The sequence below is a fragment of the Triticum aestivum genome, chromosome 3D (assembly GCF_018294505.1).
Source record: "Triticum aestivum cultivar Chinese Spring chromosome 3D, IWGSC CS RefSeq v2.1, whole genome shotgun sequence".
In the NCBI taxonomy this organism is placed as follows: domain Eukaryota; kingdom Viridiplantae; phylum Streptophyta; class Magnoliopsida; order Poales; family Poaceae; genus Triticum; species Triticum aestivum.
Genome location: NC_057802.1, coordinates 518,542,565 through 518,561,645, shown reverse-complemented (window position 1 = coordinate 518,561,645; position 19,081 = coordinate 518,542,565).

The window sequence follows — 19,081 nt, the reverse complement described above, 5'->3', positions numbered from 1 at the left end:
TGCCATCGAGTATCAATACTACCCCCAACAGATCTACGGGTTACACGCCCTTCTTCATGGTTTACGGAGCAGAGGCGGTTCTCCCTAGTGACATCCGTCATGACTCGCCCCGTGTGGCGGCTTATGTTGAAGCTGATAATGAAAAAGCACGTCAGGATGCACTTGACCTGTTGGATGAGGAGCGTGACCTTGCGATGGCTCGTTCGTTGATTTACCAGCAAGATCTGCGCCGTTATCACAGCCGCCGGGTTAAAACAAGAACCTTTCAAGAAGGTGATTTGGTGCTCCGGCTTATCCAGGATCAAACTGATATGCACAAGCTATCCCCACCTTGGGAAGGGCCCTTTGTGGTCAGCAGAAATCTGAACAATGGGTCATACTACCTTATCGATGTTTGAAACCACAAGGACTCACGCACTTCGGAGGAGAAGACCCGCCGGCCGTGGAATATTGCTCATCTTCGGCCTTATTACACCTGAGCCACTGGGTCTTGTGATGTACATATTTTGACAATGTATATATTATGATGAATATAATAAAGCCGGCATCCCTGATAATTCAGGGCCTCGGTCGTTTCATTTCTGAGAATAATGAGTCTTTATTATCACTACATATGGTCACTTGGGGGCTTCCTGCTCATTGAGCATAGCTATGATTACCCTTTTGATCCGGCTTCTACGCCATGATTACAAAACACTTGGGGGCTTCCTGCTCATTGAGCATAGCTATGACTACCCTTGTTGATGCAGCTTGTATGCTTGGAATGAAATATTACTTGGGGCTATTTGTTCAACGGACAAGAGTTTTTATGACCCTTGTAATAGGCTTGGAAGCCAGGTGTATTCACCTAAAAACCCGGGTTATCCTGCCTTTTTAAGTCTGCCACTCCGCCCAGATTGACTGGAATGACTCACCGTACTTTTGACAAGTCAATCTTATACAGACCCTGAACTTGTCAAAGTTCAAATGACGATTGGTCATGTGAGGCCGGCTTATAAGGTTGCATGAAGGTTTAACTCAGCGGCTGTGCGGCCCTTTGAATGCACTTGATTTAAAGGTTTGGCAGCCTATGAAAGCCTTGTTTTTGTTTTTTGATTTATATTTGATTTGACCATTTTTTGAGGTTCATCTCTTGTGACATGTTAATACATGGTTGAAAGCCGATGAGGGTTATAATGCCTTATGGTTCATATATGAATTTACCCGGCGTTTATTAACCCGGCCTGGCTTTGGACTATAAGTCGCCAGTGTATGATGATCTTATATACTTGGAAGTGATGTGCTCTAAGTTTTGGGATATTAGCCCTTGCTGCATACGGTGTTGTAATTAAGTCGGCGGTATATGTCAATTGAACAGGGCATTGTGCGCTCAATCTCTTGGGTTGTAACCCTTACTGCACAGGTATGATAAGCCGGCAGTGTGAGCAAATATCACAGGTATGATATTTTGTTATGATTATATACGGTTATAATTAAACTGGCCCTGGTTATGGACTGTTTTAGTCACCGGTGGTTTTTATATAGGGTGTTATGACCCGCTCTGGGGTAAACCGCCAGAGCACTTGTGATCTGTTTATGTGCAGGAAAAATAAAGTCTGCTCTACATACTTGATGATATCATAAGCATAAATGGCAGATCTTTAACTGGCAGATCAGCAGTGTTATGCAAAACAAAACGTGCACGATAGCACGGCAGATCTAGCCTATTACAAGGCATCTGATGGCCCAACGAGAATAAATGTTTTGGAGATGCCAACACAGCATAGTATTCTTCTTATTAAACCGGTTCATTACTGTTGGCGGGTTGAAGCCTCCGGATCATCCTGCACCTCTTCTTCATCTTTAGCTCCTTGCTTATCCGTCAGCTGGAAGTCAGGCGTAGCCCAGTTGATATCGGCCAACGCTCTAAACACAGCTTCATCATCAATAGTGTTTGATGGATCAATATCAGGAGCGAAGGTATGCTTACGAATCGGCGGGATGAGATCTGTTGGCTGATGAACCGATGCTCTCACTTTCTTGTTTTCAGTATCATAAGCCGCCTGGTATGTGGCAAGATTTGTTTCATCAGCCAGCTTACTTGCTAAGGGGTGCATTGCTCTTGCTATTTCTGCAAGGTCATCAGCACTGAAGGCAGATCCATCTTCTTTGACGCTGGGGCAGCCATTGGCCAAATATTCAGGATCAAGATCTTCTTGCCATGCCTTTGCCCGGCTTAAGGCAGTCAAGGCACCGGCTCTGGCAGCTCCCCGTTTTAAATCGTCAATCCTTCGGGGCAGCACGGATAACTGCTCCGGTGTGTCTTTGATGAGTGTTGAGGGAGATTTCTTGTGCAGTGTAGCAGCAATGGCTCGTTGGGCGCCAGTATATAACTGTTCTACCAAAGTATAGACAGCTTTAAGCCGGACACGCATATCTGAGCCCAACTTCGCGCTCCGAGAACCTATATCAGTAAAGTTATGGGTAAGCTGGCAGCCATTTATAATATGATTATTAAGGTACAAGGGAGACATGTGCTTACCAAGGATAGCTGATGACATGATATGGATCTATTGCTTTAAGCCGGATAACTCGTCAGTCACCGGTTTAAGTGCGGCTTCAGCATCTTCCGCTCTCTTCAATAGAGCTGCTTTTTCAGTTTCCCAGTCGTCTTTGTCTGTATTGAAGTTTTGCTTGAGCTGCACAATGTTCTCCAAGGCAGTCTTCAATTCTGATTTGGCCTTGGACATTTTAGATTGTTGAGTTTGTATATTGGCCTTCAAATCATTCAGCTGTGAGTCCTTCTCAGAAAGTTTAGCCTGTGGTGCAAGCATGGATAGATATTATGAGTATGATTACTGTTGAAGTCCCAAGCACAATACAAGTATTATACTTGGCACTTGGGGGATAATGCATATTGCTTTTAAGAAATTTTTGAAGTCCCGAGCACAATACAAGTATTATACTTGGCACTTGTGGGCTAATGCATATTGCTTTTTGTTCAGACAGAATTATTGGCTGAACCGGACAAATGATGTGATCCGGTTTATAAAGACTACAGATTGGATTGATTTCAAATAGGATGATTAGTCCCGGTTTATTCATGACTGATTAAGCTGGCCCTTGGGGGCTACAGAGGCAAAGTTGATTTTTTGTTACTTAAAGTCCCAGCTTAACATACTTGTTAAGCCGACCCTTGGGGGCTACGGATGCAAAGTTCATAGCTACTATTTAAAGTCTCGGCTTAACATGATGATTTAAGCCGGCCCTTGGGGGCTACTAGTGATGCTGCACGGTGCTTTATGGCAATTGGAAAAGTCTACAGCATATTCAAATTCTATCATATCCTATAGACTTGGCGGCTGGTAGACAGGTAATTATGAAATAGAATGGTGATGGCATTACCTCATAACGTTCCTTCATCAAATTGACCAAGCCGGCTTCGAAGTCACGGCTGGTGTATAGACGGTTCAAATAACCAGAATGGATGTCTTGGGCATTGAACTGGGCATAACTCTCCAAGTCTACCTTCCACTTGCCTTTATCTTCAGCGGATATTTCTTCCTTGGTGTTGTGCTTGGATAAGACAGCAGGTTGACCCGGGGCTGTGAATCCAAGCCCAGTGACGACAACATCATCAGTTTTTTCCTCAGCAGGCTTAATCGGGCTTGGCGTCTTAGAAATAACCGGTTCAACGTCCATATGATCCATGGAGACTTCATGGTCTTGTGGTGGTGGATCATTAAGGGTGGCTTTAGAAATTGGATTAGAAGGTTCTCATTGTTGTTTTTCCGGTTCTGATGGGTTGGAGTCGTCGACCGGCTTATTCAGCTTTGCCTTCTTGTCGGGTTTGGCCTGGCCCCTAAAAATAAGAAGCATAAAGAGGTCAGCATAATAATCAGGCGTAAGGTTTGAATGATTGAATATATTCTTACCCAGGTACAGTCTTGAAAGTTGGGATTTGAGTTCCCGTTGACTCGCCCGAGGAGGAATGAGAAGTCCCCTGATAGTTTGAATCAGACGGGTTAAGAGGTTGTCGGAAATAACCCGCCTTGGGATAAAGTATATCAAAAATATGTAAGACCTCTGGGCGGCGTTTGCGAACCGGTGTGTTTGGTAAGCCAGAAGAAGTAATCACACCACCACTATGCCGGGTGGTGCGGCGAGCTTCGTGTTGCTGTTTCTTCAAAAGAAAGTTGGGATCCAAGTGAGCTAAAGGGTGAGAAAAGCTTACTTTCCGGCTTGCTTGTCGGGTTTTCTGTGTTGGCAGAGGTTCTGAGCCATAGGAAATAATAATTACCTCTGCTTCCTCTGCACGGCTGGCTTCTGCGTCATCCTGATAACAATCATTGTCAATAAGATGTATAAAAAATGAGCCAAGAGAATCAAGTTCTACCTCCAACTCATCTTCATCATTGTCATCATCCAAGCTTAAATCGACGCGCTTGGTGGTCTTCTTCTTGGCAGGCTTCTTGGTGGCTTTGGTTTTGGTACGAGCCGGTTTGGCCGGCTTATCTTGTGGCTTCTTCTTCCAAAATGGAGAGTCGGCCTATTGAGGTTAAAAAGGATCATAAGTGGGAAGTATCAAAGCAAATGTGGTTGAATGGAAGGTGTGCAAACACTTACATCTGGTGGCTTGTTGAAGGTGCAGAAAGGACTAAGTCCTGTTTTACTACATTCTTTCCAAGATTCGTTCAGCAGCGCCTTGGTGGCTTCAGTAATTTCAGCGTCAGAAAGTTGAATGTCGCAGTGGCGCTGGGGATCTTTTAAATCGCTAGTATATTCGCACATTAAGCCGGGGTGACGGCTTAATGGCAAGATCCTCCAGGAGACCCAGCACCGAACAAGGTCGACGCCGGTTAATCCATTAGCCATAAGGGCTCTGAGCTTTGAAAAGGATGGTGCATATTTGGCCCGCTCTTTCGCATTGATTCGTGAGCGGAGTGGATGTGTGTTGCTAAGCCGGTGGTCGCGGTAACCCGGTAGAGGATTCTCATCTGCTGGAGATGTATCTTGACAGTAGAACCAAGTTTGGTTCCAATCTTTGGGATGACTCGGCGGTTTGTCATAGGGAAATCTTACTTCTTTCCTCTTCTGAATTGAAACACCACCGAGTTCGGTGTTGGGCCCGTCAGTGAACTCTGTCTGGCGGTTTAAATAGTAAAATTCTCTGAATAATTCAACTGAGGGCTCCTCTTGAAGATAAGCTTCACAGAATACTTGGAAGTTGCAAATATTGGACACGGAATTGGGTCCAATATCTTGAGGGTGAAGTTTGAAAAAATGAAGTACGTCCCGGAAAAACTTTGAGCCGGGGCGGGCTAAACCCCCGGATCATGTGGTCAGTGAAGACAATCACTTCTCCGTCCTTGGGCTCAGGAGGATTTTCTTCGCCTGAGACCCTCCAGTGGATGTCCTCTTTCTTGGCTAAGGTGCCAGTTGCAACGAAGTTGTTCAGGTCTTCTTCAGTGACCCGGGATTGGACCCAGTTGCAAGCAGTGTAAGTCTTAGCCATTTTTTCGATGATCCGAAAGAAAGAACTTTGCCGGTTTTGAAGGAAATATGCCCTAGAGGCAATAATAAAGTTGTTATTTTATATTTCCTTATATCATGATAAATGTTTATTATTCATTCTAGAATTGTATTAACCGAAAACTTGATACATGTGTGGATACATAGACAAAACACCATGTCCCTAGTAAGCCTCTACTAGACTAGCTCGTTAATCAAAGATGATTAAGTTTCTTAACCATAGACATGTGTTGTCATTTGATGAACGGGATCACATCATTAGGAGAATGATGTGATGGACAAGACCCATTCGTTAGCTTAGCATTATGATCGTTCAGTTTTATTGCTACTGCTTTCTTCATGTCAAATACATATTCCTTCGACTATGAGATTATGCAACTCCCGGATATCGGAGGAATGCCTTGTGTGCTATCAAATGTCACAACGTAACTGGGTGATTATAAAGATGCTCTATAGGTATCTCCGAAGGTGTTTGTTGGGTTGGCATAGATCGAGATTAGGATTTGTCACTCCGAGTATCGGAGAACTATCTCTGGGCCCTCTCGTTAATACACATCATAAGAAGCCTTACAAGCATAGTGACTAATGATTTAGTTGCGGGGTGATGTATTACGAAACGAGTAAAGAGACTTGCCGGTAACGAGATTGAACTAGGTATGAAGATACCGACGATCGAATCTCGGGCAAGTAACATACCGATGACAAAGGGAATTGTGTATGTTGTCATAACGGTTCGACCGATAAAGATCTTCATAGAATATGTGGGAGCCAATATGAGCATCCAGGTTCCGCTATTGGTTACATAGTTCTCAGAGGTGTCTCAGTCATGTCTACATAGTTCTCAAACTCGTAGGGTCTGCACGCTTAACGTTCGTTGACGCTAGAGTAGTATTGGGATATTTGATGAGTCGTAACCAAATGTTGTTTGGAGTTCCGGATGAGATCCCGGACGTCACGAGGAGTCTCGGAATGGTCGAGAGGTAAAGATTTATATATAGGAAGTAATATTTTGGGTTCCGGAAAAAGGTGCAGTTTTTTCGGTATTGTACCAGGAAGCTTCTAGAAGGTTCCGGAGGGGTCTGGAAGTCCACAAGTGGGTTCACCACGACCCAAGGGCTAGCATGGGCTGCGGGGAGGTGCCCTAGCCTTATTGAGCTAGGCGCACAAAGTCCTCAAAAGCCCATGTGGCTAGGGAAAGGAAAAAAGGAAGGAGTCCTAGTAGGAATAGGATTGGACTTGGATTCCAAGTCCTCCTCCCCCTTGGCTGCGCCTTGGACTTTGGAGGGGCTGTTGCCACGCCCCTCCACCTATATAGAGAAGGGAGGGGGCGCCCCAAGAGGACACAAAAAGCCCTTGGCGCCCCTCTCTCTCCCGTTACTCCGTAGTTCCACCGCCTCGTCCCGGCGACGCTTAGCGAAGCACTGTCGGTGCTCCACCACCACCATCACCACCACGTCGTCGTGTTGGTTGTCATCCCATCTACTTCTCCTCTCTCGCTTGCTGGATCAAGAAAGAGGAGACATCATCGAGCTGAACGTGTGCAGAACTCGGAGGTGTCGTACGTTCGGTGCTTGATCGGTCGGAACGAGAAGAAGTTCGACTACATCAACCGCGTTGTCAAACGCTTCCGCTTTCGGTCTACGAGGGTACGTGGACACACTCTCCCCCTCTCGTTGATATGCATCTCCTAGATAGATCTTGCCTGAGCTTAGGAAATTTTTGAAATTGCATGCTACGTTCCAACAGGTTTAAGATTATATGGTTAAGCCGGTTGTTGGTTTAAAGGTCAATAATAATGAAGCATGCATGCAAAGGTGTTAAACTGGAGGATAGCATTGAAGTTATAAAGATGAGCTATTGGCGGCTTAAGAGGGGACTAATGGTACCTGGCGGGTTACAGTTTCTAAGTTAAGCCGCCCACACAATTATTGATTTGCAGATCTGAAGAAAAAAATGCGAAGTATTGGAAAAACAGATTTCACAGATTGATGCTATGATTTTAGATCTACGACACTTTAGATATGGAAAATATCTAGACCTAAATTGCAGTACTTGAGCAGTTCGTGTGTACAGATTGGACTTCTTACGCAAAAGGAGATGCTCTTATAGCAAAAACTGAATGCTAAAACTACTTCCGCGCAAGGTTTATATTTTATCCAGATTAAAAGATATCGAAAATGAAGGAAGCAGTGAAGAACAGCAAGAACGCCGATGAACTGCCCAAACCCTAATGCGGATCTGAGATGAAAAGAGAGATGTGCTTACATGGGATAAGGAGCAGCGGAGGTTCGACGGAGTTCTCTGGATTAATCAGGTCGATGCAACGGCCTGCGTTGATGCGGCGATCGGAGGTTGCCGCGGCGGAGCTTGAGCGCTGGTACGGCTGCGCGAAGGAGGAAGACGAAGGAGAAAATGAGGGGAAAATGATAAATAACCCCCCGTAAGGGGGCGGATACAAGGCATGCATGGGAATCGAGGAGGCTGAAACCATCATGTGGCTATATGGATGCCTCGATTTCTGGGATGGTCATTAAGATAAGGATCAATTAATATGTTTTGAACCACGTGCAAAATTAATGCGAAGTGATGTCATGGCGGTTTAAGGAAATTCTACAAGCTGACGCCATGGCGGTTTACTGCAAAGGTTTATCAAATGAAGCGATGCAAGACTTTGACAAGTGTTGAAGATTGATATGAACAAGTTCAAATCAACCTAGGGCCTAATGTTGGGGATATAACTACAGGATATGAACCGCCCAAGAGGGGTCGGGTCATACCGCTGGCGGCTTACCAATGAAGATGGCAGATCATACGAGCCTGTTGACGGCCCAAGACCAGAGGTGACTTAAGGCCCAGGAGGATGAACCGCCATGTATGTATGACTTGTATTGTTTGTGTATGAGCCAGCCGGGACTCCGTGAACCGCCGGGCGTCAACCTGTGTATATAAAGGGATGACCCGGTGGCGGTTTAGGGCAAGAAACAAGAGATCGAAAGCTAGGTCAAGCATATTCACTCCCTGGTAATCGAGCAATACCACCTCAAACTGGATTAGGCCTTTACCTTCACCGCAAGGGGCCGAACCAGTATAAACTCTCTGTGTCATTTGTCCCGTTTAACCCCTTTAAGCTAACCTAGTTGCGATGGCTCCACGACTAAGTCCTTCTGCTAGGACATCTACCGTGACAATTCCACGACACCTTCCAACAAAGACGGCGACTTTAACCCCTCTTATGTGTTATGTCGTGCTAGTGATGGGAATGTTTATGCCAAATTTGTTTGTTCTTCTTATGAGTACATTGAATGGTCTATTTGGGTTCCTAAGACCCTTGTTGCTAACATCAAAGGACCCATTACAAAATGGGTACCTAAAACCAAGCATTGATCTCTTGTAGGTGTTTGCTTCCGGTGGAGGATCATGGTTGCTCGAGTGGAGCCACAAATCATATGACCGGAAGCAAGGACTTGGTGGTGGACGTGCACAAAGTTCCATCTATGCCCACCAATGTCGAATGGGGTGATGCTTCATCTTCTAAGTTACTGGGTCTTGGCAAGGTTGTCATTTCTCATGATCTCACGATCGAGAAAGTCATGCTTGTTGAGTCCCTTGCATACAACTTACTTTCCGTTCGTCAACTTGCACTCATGGGTTTTGCCACTTTCTTTGATATTGATACCGTGGCCCTCTTGTGGAGCAAAACTCTTAAAGTAGCCTTTGTTGGGCATGTCGAGAACGGTCCTTATGTGATTAACTTTTTGGAGCGACCCACTAATACCGCGACATGCCTAATGGCTAAAGTTGAAGTGGGATGGCTTTGGCATTGTCGTTTAGCCCACGTCGATATGAGATCTTTGCAAAGTCTTCTCAAGGGGGACCATGTCCGTGGACTAACAAATGTTAGTTTTGCCAAAGATCGTGCTTGCAGTGCTTGTATCGAAGGAAAGCTACATGAGAAGGCTCACCCACCCACGACTATCATCTACTCGAAGAGGCCCTTGGAGCTCCTTCACATGGATCTCTTTGGGCCCCCATCCTTTGATAGTCTTGGGGGTAGAAAGTATTGCTTTGTGATTGTGGATGATTATTCAAGATACACTTGGGTATATTTCTTCAAGAGGAAGAGTGAGACCCAACAAACCGGCATCGACTTTGCAAATGAAGCTCAACGTCAACACAATGCAAAGATTTTGACGATAAGAAGTGACAACGGCACCGAGTTCAAGAACTACACCTTGGATGAGTTTCTTAGTGATGAGAGGATCAAGCATCAATATTCCGCACCTTACACCCCTCAACAAAATGGTGTAGCGGAGAGGAAGAACCGGACTTTGATGGACGCGGCAAGAACCATGATGGCGGAGTTCAAGTCTCCATACAACTTTTGGGCCGAAGCCATCAACACCGCTTGTCATGCATCCAATCGGCTCTATCTTCGCAAAGGCTTGAACAAGACTCCATATGAGATACTCACCGGCAACAAGCCCAACCTCAAGTACTTCTGGGTGTTCGGTTGTAAGTGTTTCATTCTCAAGAAAGGTGTTTGTTTGTCTCAATTCGAGGCTAGAGCTCATGAGGGAATATTTGTTGGTTATGCTACAAACTCTCATGCTTACCGTGTCCTCAACAAGTCCACGGGACTTGTTGAGGAGACGTGTAACATGGAGTTTGATGAGAATAACGGCTCCCAAGTGGAGCAAAGTGGTACTTGTGATGTAGGTGATGAAACTCCTCCCCAAGCCATAAGAAGAATGGGTGTTGGTCATATCCTACCCATTGAGGAACCCCTTGTGGCCGAAGGAGAAGGACAATGTTCCACTCAAGTGGAACCATCACCAACCCAAGACCAACTCGCTTCCGAAGAACAAAGTGAAGGCCCTCAACCACATGAACAAGATCAAGGGAAAGATCAACCTCAAGATGGTGGTGAACCAACAAGTGATGCCCAAGGTCAAGTTCTTACCACCGAGAAAGTTCAAGATCAAGAGCAAGCTCAAGACAACGCTCAAGATGATCAAGTTACCGCTCCTCAACTCTCTCTTGAGGAGGAATTGGAGCGTCGTGCCGCCAAGATTGTGTCCAAGCTCACTACCAAATATCATCTCATGACGAATGTGCTTGGAAGCTTAAGAAAGGGGGTAAGCACTCGTAGACAATTAGCAAACTATTGTGAACATCACGCGTTTGTTTCTTGTGTTGAACCCCAAAAGGTCTATGAGGCGCTCGAGGATCCGGATTGGCTTAATGCCATGCATGAAGAACTCAACAACTTCGAGCACAACAAGGTGTGGAGATTTGTGCCAAGGCCAAAGGAGAACCATAATTTTATTGGAACCAAGTGGATATTCAAGAACAAGTAAGATGCTCATGGGATTATTGTTTGCAACAAGGCTCGTTTGGTGGCACAAGGCTACTCCCAAGTCGAGGGTATCGACTACGGTGAAACCTTTGCTCCCGTTGTCCACCTTGAATCTATTCGTTTGTTGATTGCTTATGCTTCTCATCATAACTTCAAGTTGCAACAAATGGATGTGAAGAGTGCTTTTCTTAATGATCCTATTAATGAGTTGGTGTATGTCAAACAACCCCCGGGATTTGAGGATCCCGAGTTCCCCAATCATGTGTACCAACTCGGTAAGGCACTCTATGGCCTTAAACAAGCCCCATGTGCGTGGTATGAGCACCTTACCGAGTTGTTGCAAGATCGTGGGTTTGAAATTGGGAAAATCAACCCCACTCTTTTTACTAAGAAGGTCAAAGGGGAGTTGTTTGTATGCCAACTATATGTTGATGATATTATCTTTAGTTCTCCTAACAAAGCTTTCAATGAGAGTTTGTCGCTCTCATGACCTCGAAGTTCAAGATGTCCATGATGGGAGAGTTGAAGTTCTTTCTTGGGTTTGAAATCAAACAAAGAAGAGAAGGAACCTTCATCAACCAAGCCAAATACACTCAAGACATGCTCAAGAGATTCAAGCTAAGTGATGCCAAGCCGGCTTCTACTCCAATGCCCGTCAAATGCCAACTTGACATTGATCCCAATGGTAAAGCGGTGGATCAAAAGGTATATGGTTCCATGATTGGCTCCTTGCTTTACCTTTGTGCATCTAGACCGGATATCATGTTGAGTGTGGGAATTTGTGCATGGTTTCAAGCCTCACCTAAGGAAAACCACGTGGCGGTCAAGAGAATATTTCGATATTTGGCTCATACCCCAAACTTTGGCTTATGGCACCCAAGAGGAGCAAACTTCAACCTCGTGGACTTTTCGGACTCGGATTGGGCGGGAGACAAAGTGGATAGGAAGTCAAGTTCCGGAGGGTGCCAATTTCTTGGTTGCTCTTTGGTGAGTTGGTCTTCTAAGAAGCAAAGTTGTGTGTCTCTCTCCTCCCCTGAGGCCAAGTATGTGGCCGTCGGTAGTTGTTGTGCTCAACTTCTATGGATGAGGAAAACTTTAAAGGATTACTGTGTCATTTGTGACAAAGTGCCTCTTTGGTGTGACAATGAAAGTGCCATCAAGATTTCTCTCAACCCGGTGCAACACTTCAAGACGAAGCATATTGAGATTCAGTATCACTTCATCCGAGATCACATTAGGTGAGGGGAGATTGAGCTCAACTATGTCAACACTCATGATAACCTTGCAGATATTTTCACGAAGCCTTTGGATGAAGCAAGCTTTCGCGAGTTAAGACATGAGCTAAATATCATTAATTTGAGCAATGTGGCTTGAACCTGTGCACACCCCACCATACTCATCTTGATGTCTTGTTTAGGTGTAGGCATGGACATAGGGGGACTGTTGTTCTCTCAATGAACTCTCCCTCCCCCCCCCCCATTATGCATAAATTGATCAACTCTTTCACATTCGCCATTTTTTGTGGTACTTGTGCTTCAAAGACGAGTTTTGGCATGGTCCCAAGGATAATTCTTCACGGTGCCATACCAATTGACTCAAACATAGGTGGCTCCGGCCACCGCCCTCTCTTCTTGAGAGGTTTTGGTTCGTGTTTGGTTCTCGTTGTCTTGTTGCGTTCTTTTGGGCCGTGTCTATGTTTCAGTTGCTTTGTTTGTGCTCTCTTGCGTGTCCGGTTGCTCAAGTGTGCATTGCAAAGGCCGTGTTTTCCTGTTCTGTTGAAACTTGCACTTTCTTGGGTGTACGGTACTACCGTGGCTTGCCACGATACTACCGCTGGAGGTGGGTGGCATCTGTGCTTGCACAGCTGCGACCATGGCACGGTACTACCGCTTCCATCGCGACAGTAATTTTTTACTGCCGCTGATAGAGCAGTACTACCGCCCTGGGTGCGGTACTTCCGCCCGGGCGGTACTACTGCGATGATCCGCGGTACTACCGCGCTGTCGAGAGCGCGTGGGGGTTAAGTGCGGGCAGGGGGAGTTCCAACTCCCCCATACCCATTCATCTCTTCCCCTCACCGCGTCTCTCTCTCCCCTGCCCAAGAACAGCGCCGGAGGACCTCGCCGGATCTCCGTCTCTGGCTACTCTCCTCGCATTCCAACCAGTGCGATCAATCCCCACCTCACCCTCTTGCCATGGAACCCGGTATCTCCCTTAGTCCCTCTCTCTTTGCAACGTTGTTGTGCTTCTAGGTTTTGGGAGATGCATGTGTAGTTCTTGTGATTTTTGGCTAAATCTTTGCAAGAGGAGATTGTTGGAGAGTGCTAGTGGAGTAGATATGCTATTTGGTGTGATACAACAACATAGTTTTGATCAACGGTAGTACCGATTCATCTTCACGAATGTTCTCAGATGCGTTTTGTGCCAGATCCGCCCCGTGCGGTACTACCGCCCTGCTTGGAGCGGTACTACCGCCCGTTGTGGGCCTCGTACGGTACTACCGCCCGTTGTGGGCCTCGTACGGTACTACCGCTTGACTTTATATTGCGTTGTTTTGTCTCACCTAATCTCCTGTCTACTTTGTTTCCTTCAGTTTTGGCCTTGGTCTTTGCAATAATCCTTCTCGCTCTTCTCGTGTGTTTGCGTTGTGTGTCATAGGTGGTGGCTCCAGTTCCAGTGCTAGGCGCTCGAATCCCAGCCGTGATACAAGCTCGAAGCGCCTTCGCAACCAAGAAGCTCCTGAGGGGTCCAATGCCCCTCAACGCAACGTCAAGAGCACAGCTACCAAGATCAAGGAGCCCACTGTCGGCATGGATGAAATGCCTCAAGTGGAGTTTCTAATTCGAAGAAAGCTCAACCCCTACGTCAAGCCTAGGGAACTCAGCAGGGGAAATGACTTGTTTTGGACCAAGCAACAAAATCTCATCTTCCTAGATGTGATCAAGGCCAAGCAGAACATCAATGTACCAGTTCAGTGGATTGACATGGACCATCTTAAGAAGAACCGGGCATATTTTGGTGAGCCTCTGGATTTGGTGGAGCAGTTTGGCATTGAGGGGATCCTCACGTTCCACCTTGACTTTGACCCGGAGATTGTAGCTCAGCTCTTTGCTTCTTCCACTTCCACACAGATGAGAAGCAGACCATGACTTGGATGACAAATGGGAAGAGGATGTCTGCTGAGTGGAAGGAGTTCATGGATCTGTTGCATGTTCGTGATGAGGGGCTAGATGTGTCGGTTGGTGTCCGCCCACATGCCAACCCCGAGTCTGCCTCCAAGAACAAGCTTCAACCCTACCTTGTTGAGAAGAAGTTACCCAATGACAAGAAGACTTTTGTGCTGAACCCGTTACTTGACATCATGCACCGGATCTTCTGTAACTCACTTTTTCCTCGCGTAGGCGACAAGGACAAGGTGCATTCCTATCTTGTGGACATGATGCTCATTTGTGAGGAAGCGCATCTCCAACAACCTGAACCACTTGATGTCTCTCATATCATGTGGTGTGAGCTTCAGTTTGCTTTGTTCCATCGTAAGGTGCCCATCTATGGACCTTATTTGCACCTCTTGATCTCAAAGACTTGGGAGAAGCTCTTTCCGGGAGAAGAGTTTCTTGCTCCCAACTGGATTCGCCATGAGCCCATCAAGCTGCGCCAGAAGAACAAGTGGGCTAACACCACTACCCGGGCTGAGGCCGAGGCTGCACGCATGGATGTTGATGATGATGAGATTGAGGAGGAGGCGGAGGACGGTTCTGAGGGGTACGCCCCTCCCTCTGCTAAGCCATCTTGGGCTAAGAAGCTCAAGGCCAAGATGAAGGCTCTGTTCTGCATGCAAGCGAAGGGGCGGTACCAGACTCATGTTGCTCAGAAGGAGAGTCGCCAGCACGACAAGCGGATTTTGAGGAAGCTTGGTGAGCACGTCTAGAGTGGGTCGGAAAAGAACATCACTCCTGAGGCTTCCTGGATGATGAAGCAGGGCTATCAGTGGACTGAGTCAGAGGAGGAGTCTATTCCTGCTGCCGAGACAAATGAGGAGATTGTTGGGTGATCACTTCAGTGGGAGCTATCACCTGTGTCTTAGGTGTCCTCTCTGCCTTTTTGGTGTCTCAATGCCAAAGGGGGAGAGAGTGTAGGATTTGCGAGTTGTCTCTTTGTCGTCGTGTTTCGTTGAACCTTCATTGCTTTGGTTTGTTGGTTTGTGTTTGTTTGCATGTGATACCAGGAGACTTATTCTATCATATGGTGTGAGACATATGCCCTCAAGCTTATCATTTATTGTCTAGTATGTTTAGTAGCTTGTGAGCTTACTTTATCTTGTGCCCTTTACGTCATGCTCACTTACTATACCTTGCCTCCATGCTTAGTGTCACTTATTTTGTTGCAAGGATTGCCTTGTCTATAAAATATAGGGGGAGTGTTGATCCTAGTATGTGTGTTGTGCAGTCCAAAGCATATCAATAGAGTGCACACATCTAGGGGGAGTCTGTCTATATTTTATAGATTTTGGGTTTGCTTATGTTCATTTTATATCCTTGTGTGCAAATCCCGTATTGTCATCAATCCACCAAAAAGGGGGAGATTGTAAGGGCATATTTCTCCCTATGTGGTTTTGGTGATTGATGACAGTGCATTTGCGGACTAATCGTGTGCGTTGAGCATTTCAGATATCTCATGTCTAGGCACAAGACGATTCGGTGCCACTCGGAGCTTATCGAAGACGGCGGTTCTCTACGTTTCTTTTCGGTGGATTTGAGTCGTAGGAAAGCCGTACTACTAAGAGGGGGTCTGCTTTGGAAAGGTTAGGGTGGAATCAACACGTACACATCTATTCCTTTGCACCACCTTTCCTTCGCTTCGATGGAGAACCATCCGTTTATTCTTGTCTCTGCAACATGAAGGCTGCCAAGTGCTATAGTCTTTGTGGCATGCGGTAATACTGCTCAAGGGAGTAGTAGTACCGCAGGGGTTCGCGGTAGTACCGCTCTTAGCGAGCGGTAGTACCGCCGCCTCCAGCCCAGACACTGGCGCATGCGGTAGTAGGCGCGGAAGTAACTTTTTTACTTCCGCCCCCACGCGGTAGTACCGCTCCCTATGAGCGGTAGTACCGTGCCAGAGTTTCACACAGTTCTAAACTCAGTAGAAGTAGTCACGGACGTAATTTATTAGGTCCGTCCCTTTTCCAGCCCAATAGAGCCCTGCCTTGCGGTGGTACCACAGGGGCGCGCGGTAGTACCGCTCCGGCGGTTCTACCGCTCGTTGCCATGTGCAACAGGGCCTCGTCTGGTCACTACCACGCAAGCGGTAGTACCGCACCGTCCAGCGGTAGTACCGCGACCTTTGCGGTAGTATCGCGGATCTGTACGGTAGTACCGCACCGCGCGGGCTGAGTGAGGGGGGTAACGGTTGGATCTTTTCCCCCACTATATAAAGGGGGTCTTCTTCCCCAAGAAGACCACCTCTTCCCTTCCCAAGCTCCATTGTTGCTCAAACCTCCATTTTCGCCCGACCTCTCTCCCTAGCCAATCAAACTTGTTGATTTTCTAGGGATTGGTTGAGAAGGCCCCGATCTACACTTCCACCAAGAGAAATTTGATTCCCCCCTAATCCCTTGCGGATCTTGTTACTCTTGGGTGTTTGAGCACCCTAGACGATTGAGGTCACCGCGGAGCCATATTCCTTTGTGGTGAAGCTTCGTGGTGTCGTTGGGAGCCTCCAATTAAGTTGTGGAGATAGCCCCAACCTTGTTTGTAAAGGTTCGGTCGCCGCCTCCAAGGGCACCAATAGTGAAATCACGGCATCTCGCATTGTGTGAGGGCGTGAGGAGAATACGGTGGCCCTAGTGGCTTCTTGGGGAGTATCGTGCCTCCACACCGCTCCAACGGAGACGTACTTCCTCTCAAAGGAAAGGAACTTTGTTAACACACCCTCGTCTCCACCGGCTCCACTCTTGGTTATCTCTTACCTTTACTTGTGTAAGCTTATATTGTGTTGTATCCCTTGCTTGCTCGTGTGCTTGTTGTTGTTGCATCATATAGGTTGCTCACCTAGTTGCATATCTAGACAACCTATTTTGATGCTAAGTTTACTTTGGTAAAGAAAAGCTAAAAATTGTTAGTTGCCTATTCACCCCCCCCCCCCTAGTCAACCATATCGGTCCTTTCACCAGGGAGAAAAATCTCCCCAAAAACAGCATCGTCGCTGATGACAGGTTGAGCCATCGATCCTTCTGTCGACGACACAGTGAAACTCTCAATGATAGCACCAATGTCGGTGTCAAAACCGCAGATCTCGGGTAGGGGGTCCCGATCTGTGCGTCTGAGGATCAATGGTAACAAGGGACGATGGAGACACGATGTTTACCCGGGTTCGGGCCCTCTTAAAGGAGGTAAAACCCTACGTCCTGCTTGATTGTATTCAATGAGTATAGGGGTTACAAGAGTTGATCTACCTCGAGATCATAATGGCTAAACCCTAGCTGTCTAGCCTATGAGAATTCTGATTATCTCTATGGACTAACCCCTCCAGTTTATATACACACCGGAGAGGCCTAGGGTTGTACAGAGTCGGTTTGTAAAGGAAGGAAACATCATACCCGGACACCAAACTTGCCTTTCACGCATACAGGAGTCCTACCCGGACACGGGGGGAAAGTCTTCTGCTTTTGTCTTCACGGCCCATCAGTCCGGCCCATAACAAATAGTCCGGACACCCGAGGACCCCTTAATCCAGGATTCCCTCAGGCGGGAGCCCCTCCGAGATTGGATCTCTCTCTCTCTCTCTCTCTCTCTCTCTCTCTCTCTCTCTCTCTCTCTCTCTCTGTTTCCTTTGTTTCTGCGCTCTCAGATTCTGGCCTTTCACCGTTTCTTAAATTTCCGGAGATCAGTAACTCCGGGGCTGAAATTTTAACATGATTTTTATCTGGATATTAGCTTTCTTGTGGCGAAAGAAGGGCACCAACCGCCTTACGGGGTGACCACAAGGGCCCAGGGCGCGCCCCCTGCCTTGTGCCCCCCTCGGGCATCGTCTCGCGTTGATTCTTTTTCCCAAAAATCACATGTATTCCAAAAAAATCTCCGGAAGTTTTTATCGCGTTTGAACTCCGTTTGATATGGATTTCCTTCTGCGAAACAAAAAAATGCAACAAACATGAACTGACACTGGGCACTGAATCAATATGCTAGTCCCAAAAATAATATAAAAAGTTGCCAAAAGTATAAGAAAGTTGTAGAATATTGTCATGAAACAATGAAAAATTATAGATACGACGGAAACGTATCACCCTTCTAGTATTACCTATGCCGGTGTTCCATAGTACTTTTGTGTGCCATCTAGTTAACTTGACTACAAACAATATATATTTTGTAGCTATCATGTGTGATCTCTCATTAGTTTTTGAGTTATCAACCTGGTGCTACTATTTAAGATGACTCCTGTACTATTTAAATCGACTCCTACAGGCACTCATTATGTAATCTCACTACTAGTTATCTTTCATGCATGTTAGATATTATTGCACACAGTCCAACACAATAATCTTTGGGAGAAGGGTGCCTCCTCGCGCTATCCCGGTGACAGCATGCACTATTCGTCCGCTCGTTCGCGATTGGCTGTTGGCAATTCTTGTGCGGAGAGATTGGGTGAGCGTGAACTTCCTCACATACACCAGCCCCCACTACTTCATTTCCTTTCCTACGAAGACGACTTCGCATCGAATCCCACACCTACATCATCCATGCCTCCCCTACCATCACCTCCGCTTAGACACATCAGCTCCTCCTCTCCCATTCCCTCAATCTGGATCCAAGGAGGTGGCTAGCAGGGACGCTATCAACCTTAGGGCTGAGGGGTGGCGACCATCCCAAATCAGAGTTAGCTGGAGCCGCTCGAGGGAGACGTGGTCTGGATGGCGTTGCGGCATCCTCACCAAGGACAAGGTCTTCAAGGACGACAAGCTTGTCGAGTACGGGGCCTCTCCTCGACCGCTCCCCCAAATCCCTCCTCCTCGAATTCGTATAGTGTTCCCTTCCGTCCCGTCTACTTCCGAGATCCGCATGCCATCTATTCGATGATACGCCCATAAGGACTGTTAGGTTTTGTTTCTTCTATCCAGGTTGCAGGAGTTCATGAGCTGGCACGACTGCTCTTCTACGATAGTTCCTAAAATTTTATTTTCTTCTTTCCCTTTCCTTTCTTTTGTCTTCACCTGATTGA